The sequence below is a fragment of the Mustela putorius genome, unplaced genomic scaffold, assembly GCF_011764305.1.
Source record: "Mustela putorius furo isolate JIRA1106 unplaced genomic scaffold, ASM1176430v1.1 tig00000997_pilon_pilon_pilon, whole genome shotgun sequence".
Taxonomy (NCBI): Eukaryota; Metazoa; Chordata; class Mammalia; order Carnivora; family Mustelidae; genus Mustela; species Mustela putorius.
In genome coordinates this window covers 3,068,061-3,073,547 of record NW_025421527.1, presented here as the reverse complement: position 1 = coordinate 3,073,547, position 5,487 = coordinate 3,068,061, and the positions used below count along the sequence as shown (strand labels likewise).

The window sequence follows — 5,487 nt, the reverse complement described above, 5'->3', positions numbered from 1 at the left end:
GGTTTTTGGTTCATTTCTAGCTGCTTCTGATCTATCCTTTTGCTTTCCAAGATGTCCCTTCCTCTAATCACTCACAACTGAATTTTTTTAAATTCTTATCTTTGCTAGTGTTTTGCACATTCTATGACTTTTTAAACTCTTTTCAGCTTATTCTGAAATATTGGGTAGGAGTTTCCATCTGTTTCATGGGTGAATCCTCCAGGGTCTTTCCAGGTGAGCTCTCCAGGAAGCTCACTCTGAGAGGGCGTGGCATGTAGGATGTTTATTAGTAAATGCATAGGATTCACAGTTGCCCTGGGCAGAGAAGATGGTCATGCTGAAGGGTCTCCCATGGGCAGCATCAGCTGCCCTGGGGGTGAGATCCATAGTACAATGACCATTGAGAGGAGCCCTGCTTTGGGCCAAGATGGCCAGAACTTTATGAACTTACATCAGTCAATGTTTGGGTGTGGGTAGCTGTGGGAAAGAGAGTTACTTATGGCAAGGTGTTCACGTAGCCATGGAGCCTCCCCACCCATAGTATGGCCCCCACAGGGCATTAAACCTTTATGTGGAGGAACATATGCTTATCACTGTCACTACACAGGCACACCATTAATTCCAACAGGGGTGTTGTTCTTCTGGATTTTCCCTTATCATAACTTTGTGGGTGATCTGAGTGTGATCATTGTCTGAGTTCATCTGGGTGAGACTGGTTTACCTGCACACCCAGAGGGGAGACTGGGCCACACCACTACACTGCTAGCCTTGTAGTTGGATCTCCTCTTGAGTGGTCACCAGAAATTATCCAGCCGTTCCCAGAGACCATAAGCTTCCTGGTTTTGGATGATGTTCTCAGGTCGGCTAATTGGTTTTTAGGTTCTTGCCACTGAGAGTTATTTTTTCTTCTTGTTCTCATGTCTTTTCTACTGCGTTCTCCTTCTCAGTTTTTAATACCGTATTTTGAGTTTCTTGAGTATATTTTGTTGATTCAATTCTTAAAAATGTGGTCATGGAGATTTTAACTTCCCTTTTGCATTCACTTTTTCCCTTAATTTATTTTTAATTTGAGAAATAATTTGCATAAATGAAATTCAAATATTTTAAGTGTAAGTTAGTATTGAGTTTTTGCAAATACATTCACCTACTTACCCATCACAGCAATCAAAAAAATAAAATCAGTTCTATCACCCTAAATCCTACTCAGTGCCACTTTCCAGCTGCTTCCTGCCTTGAGACAACACAGTATTGATTTCTCTCTTTTCTGGATTTATTGACATATAATGGCATATAGCAATGTGTGAGATAACAGTGTGTGACGTAACAATGATACACACGTGTATATTGTGAAGTAATCATCACAGTCAGATCAGCTAACAACTTCAATTCCTCAAAAATTACCTTTTGTAATTTGTGGTGAGAGCATTTAAGATCTACTCTCTTGGCCACTTTCAAGTATATAACACAACAGTGTTGTTAACCAAGGTCATCATGCTGCATCTTAGACCCCAGAACTTACTCATCTTACCACTACAACTATGTGCCCTTTGACCAACATCTCCCAACCCCCCTGCCCTCCCCCTTGGCAACCACCATTATACTCTCTGAGGCTGGTTTCAGCTCTCTGAGTTTCCACATATAATTGAGGTCATACAGTATTTATCTTTCCCTGTCTGACTTGTTTTGTTGAGCATAATGACGTCAAGTACCATCCACGTTGCCGTAAATCACAGGATTTCCTTCTTTTTTATTGTTGAAAAAAAAGTTTCATGGCATTCTATTCTTTCATTGCTACATAGTCTTCTCTTGTATGAATATGTAAAAATATACTTACCCATTTATCTGTTGATAGACATTTGGGTTGTTGACTCTAATTGGCTATTATGAATAAACCTGCCATGAATGTATTTTGTAAAGGTCTTTTGTGGACAATTGCTGTTATACCTCTCTCTTATGTCTGGGTAGATATATATATTTAATTCTATAAGATGCTTCCCAGTGTTTTTCAAAGCGGTTGTGCCACATGATACTCCCACTGGTTGCCTCATATTCTCTTCAACTTTCAGTACTTCCAGGTGTTTTTATCACTTTTGTTTTTTTGTTTCCTAAATATATTAATCATTCTAGTGGAGTAAGTAGCATCTCATTTAATTTTACTTTGTATTACTCTGATATCCAATTGTGTTGAATGCTTTTTTTATTTTCTTATTGACCATTCATATGTCTTTTTAGAAAATTGTTCTAGTCTTTTGCCTATTTTAATAAGACTGCTTTTTCATTTTTGTATTCTAGGACTTGTTTATAAATACTGGATTCAAGTCGTTTGTAAGATATGTGTATTGTGAATATTCCCTCCAAGTCTGTAGCTTGCATTTTTGTTTTCTCAATGGTGTTTTTAATGAGAGTGAGCTTTTCAATTTTGATTAAGTTTACTTATAAATGCATGGTTTTATGTTTAGTGCTTCTCAGGTCTTGTCTAAGAAACATTTTCCTAAGCCAAGGTGAAAGAAACCTCACACATTTGTTTCTAGCTGCTTTCCAGCTTTAGCTTTAATATGTAGTGTTGGGTTCATTTAAGTTTCATCCCTGAACCAAAGATATCAAGACATAATTTATATATAATAGTAGACCCCCAGTTTAAGTGTGTGATCCACTGTGTTTTGACAAATATGTGTACCCATGTACTTACCACAATGATATAAAACATTTCCATCACACTGAAATTGTTCCACATGCCCCCTCCCAATCAGTGCCCTAGATCACCACTGCATTTGACAATACTCTAATTCCATATGAATAGAATCACCTAGTATATACTTTTTGCTTTTTGGCCTCTTCCATTAAGCATATTTTTGAAACTTATCCATGATGTGTGTGACTTTGGAGTTCATTATTTTTGTTGCATTGTACAAATACACTGCAGTGTGTCTAGGCAGGCACACACTGATGGGCGTGTAGCTTTCAGTTTTCAGCTCTTAGGTACAGAGTTGCACAAACACTTGTGAGCACACATTTTCATAATGCATGGAGTTTTCCATTCTGTTAAGCAAATATCTAGGAGTGTAATTGTGGAGTCATGTAGTAAATACACGCTAACTTTCTAAGAGATTGTCCAAATGTATTAAAAGCAGGTGAGAGGCAGATCCTCAGATGTTGGTGCTATTGCTTATGGAATATATGTATCAGCAATGTGGGTAAAACTATGACCATGGGAAATCATAATTAAAATAGGGTTTCTTTTGAATCTTAAATTACTTAATAATTAAGTGGAGAGTACATAAGTCTGCAAGAGTTGGGGGGATGAAAGGATATGTTTTATGTCAGCAAATATTGTGCCTTTGGTGAACACTAATCTGAGACTCACTGATAAAATCATTGGCAGAGAAGTAGCACCATGCATACCTATTGGGATAATTTTTGGTTAATTTATAATCCTTTTCTTCTCTTTCCTTCCATTTCTTTCTCATTCACATCAGACTGGTGCTGGCTACATTATGAAGGGTAAGTCTCTCTGATTCCTCCATCTCAGAGGTCTCTGGACCTGGCGATCATACTGGCTTTATTCCATGACTTTTGCTCTCCATGGTCACTTCTTCCCAGGTCATCAACTTTCTACTGTTGGGTTTCTCCAGCTTCAGTGAATTGCAGCCTGTTCTCTTCATGCTCTTTCTCTGCTCTATTTGATCACCCTGTGTTCAAACCTCACCATCTTCTCCATTACTTGCCAGCTTTTGCACTACCTCATTCTCATGACCTGGAGGGTATGTGGACAGCTGGCATCAACTTGTATTGTTAGTGGCTTCTTAATATCTCTGATGGGAACAATTTTGGTCTTCAGCCTCCATTTCTGTGGCTCCAACAACGTCAAACACTACTTTTGTGATATTTCACCAGTTATCCAACTTGCCTGTGCTGAAACCTATGTCAATGAGCTGGTTATCTTCATCTGTGGCATCTTGGCTCTTGTTGTGCCCTTGATCTTAACCTGCATGGCTTATGGCTTCATTGTCCATACCATCCTGAAGATCCTATCTGATGAAGGCAAGTAGAAAGCCTTCTCCACTTGTGCCTTCCATCTTATTGTGTTTGTTGTCCACTATGGCTGTGCCTTCTCTGTCTACGTGCAGTTCTCAGCCAAATATTCATCAAGCAAAGACAGGCTGTGACAGTGATCTACATCACCTATACAGCACTTTGAACCCAATGGTATACAGCCTTAGGAACAAAGATCTACAGCTGGCCATTCAGAAAACGATGGAAAAGACTTGGTTTTCTCCTGTGAGTTTATATTAGAACATCTTCAGAAGTACACACACATTTAGGCCAAACGTGTCACTAAGTAAGTCATAAAATTTTCTGCTAATGTTATCTGTGTGGTCTTCAATGAGTTGTTTGATGTTGCAGGGCCTAAATATTCTCTTACACAAAGCAGGCATAATAATATATTCCTCTCAATGCTGTTGAAGGATTAAAAGAGACAGCACAGTATCTGTCACTAAAAGTTAGCTTTCCTCCTTCTCTTATTCTGAAAAGACCTAGGAGGGGGATCTAAGATGGCTGTGGAGTAGGAGGACCTTGGGCTTGCCTCATCCCTTGAATACACTTAGCTAACTACCAAATCGTTCTGAATACCCGAGAAATTGACCTAAGGACTGCAAAGAAGTTGTACAAATAGAGGGAGTGAAGAGGCTACCTGGAGGAAGGTAGGAAGTATGGAGATGTGGTATGGGGGAGGAAAGGATTGTGGATGTTGAAGTGAAGAGGGAGCCTTGGTTGTATACAAGCATGAGAGAGAGCAGAGCACATAAGGATATACACAAGGAGAACACTTCTCCAAAGCCATTGTTTGGGAAAATGAGAGAGGCTGAATTTATGAGTTTTGCAACCAATGGGGCTCAAAGCCTGGGGTTTTAGATTCATTTGCATGGCTGGGATAGAATCCCAAGGGTTTTACCCTCCTCCTGAGAGAAAGGCAGCCCGGGGGCAGATGGTATGATCTGAGGACCACCTAAGGTGCATGGGTAGAGATGGTTCACTCCTCTTGTTGGAGTGCATCTATGAAAAGTGGAATTTGTGGGGTTCCCTCTCCAGGTACCAAGGAGCTCACAGACACCATTTCCTTCCCCCACCATTCAGCATAGGCACAGAAATACCGGCTGAGTATGGCTGACCCAGACACTGGTTATGTGGCCTGCATTCCTTCTTATTTTCTACTCTTGCACTCTGGAATAACTGCACTTCTTGGTCAAACTTGGATCAGAACCAGCATGGCAAGACCCTCCGCCAAAAGACCAGTGCAGGTCCATACAAATCAGGCCTCTTAACTCTAAAACTCAGCAGACTTGGATAGAGCCCAGAGTGCACTGTGCCTCCCCAAGCACCAAGCAACCCAGAGTAAATCAGTATTCTGTAACTCTCCTTCCATATGAAAGGACTTAAAGACTTAAAGACAGGATTTCTGTAACACTTTTGCTGTAGACTAAAGTCCTGACCCCACGAAGTATTGGC

The 5,487-nt window shown here is 40.2% G+C and overlaps 1 pseudogene; it reads left to right on the top strand.

The window, feature by feature from the left end:
* The first annotated feature begins 1,674 nt into the window (after positions 1 to 1,674).
* Positions 1,675 to 4,272, top strand: LOC101682005 (annotated as a pseudogene).
* Positions 4,273 to 5,487: the final 1,215 nt, after the last annotated feature.